Source organism: Mauremys mutica, unplaced genomic scaffold (assembly GCF_020497125.1).
Source record: "Mauremys mutica isolate MM-2020 ecotype Southern unplaced genomic scaffold, ASM2049712v1 Super-Scaffold_100101, whole genome shotgun sequence".
Lineage (NCBI taxonomy): Eukaryota > Metazoa > Chordata > Testudines > Geoemydidae > Mauremys > Mauremys mutica.
Window position 1 is genome coordinate 975,284 of NW_025423268.1, and position 1,191 is coordinate 976,474.

Genomic DNA, 1,191 nt, shown 5'->3' on the forward strand with positions numbered 1-1,191 from the left:
GCCTGTGCGGACCTTCTGGGAAGCACATGGTGTGGAAGGGGGATGCTGGGATGCTTTGGAACAACTCCATACAAAGACTCTGGGGGAGCCTCCGCTCTCTGAGCAGACTGTCTCCAGGGCAAAGAAGCTTACACCTTCCCTGGGTCTAGGACCTCTGAGCATTCAGCATGCCCTTCCACATCATGCACTTTTCCACAGCGAGTCTGCCCAGAGCTGGTCCCTGGGGCAACCAGAGGTCCCTGCACACCCAAGCTCCGACAGTCCAGATGTGACTCCTCAAGACAGACAAGTAAAACAGAAGGTTTATTAGATGACGGACACACAGTTTAATCAAGAGCTTGATGGTACAGGAAAACAGAACCCCTCTGTCAGGTCCATCTTGGGGGGTGGGGAGCCCAGAACCAAGATTCTGGGTCTCTCCCCATTTCCCCAGCCAGCTCCAAAATGACACAACGTCCCTCCTTCTGGCCTCTGTTCTCTCTTCCGGACAAGGAAGGCCAAACCTGATCTCGTTTGTTCCCAACACCTTCAGGTTGGCATCTTGCAGGGTGAAACTGAGGCACCCACACGAGTATTCAGAGAAAATATTAAGAACATTCCCACTTCATCACAACAGGTGGCAACAAAATATAATACTGTATATTGCAGTAGGCAAGTGCGTGCTTCTGAACTTTCCACTTTTAATTGACCCTTGTAATCTTGTGGCACTGACGCATTGTAGCTTCATTTTATATCAGCTTACAGGGCGGGAGCAGGGGGGGTGCACCTACCATTTTGGGCCCCACCAAAAACATTTCTAAACAAATACTCTCCTGCCGCCTATGCTTCGAGGGGTTTACCTAGTTATCCAAAGTAGTCGGGAATGGTGTTTGGTGCATGTCTGGTTTGCTCCTCGTGTGCTGATAGTAGTATCAGCAGGTGGGGGGACACCAAAGTAAGAGCGCGACTGCGCTAGCATCTCGAGACTAACTCAGCATCGCTTCTCAGCTCCTTGGAGCTATAGATCAATAGCGTAGTGTGTCATGTTATCGTTATCAGTTTAGATATCTTGATAGGTCGCCTTTATTTGTGAGGACATGTATATTAAAATTGACTTTTATGAAACAAGGGGATGGCATAATAGGAGCTTGCTCGTCTCCACCCCATGCATTGACCTGGTATTGCAGTGTCTCCAGGACCAGTGCCTCTCCT

At 49.5% G+C, this 1,191-nt stretch overlaps 1 pseudogene; it reads left to right on the forward strand.

Annotated features, from left to right (window-relative positions):
* The first annotated feature begins 975 nt into the window (after positions 1-975).
* Positions 976-1,191, forward strand: LOC123359179 (annotated as a pseudogene).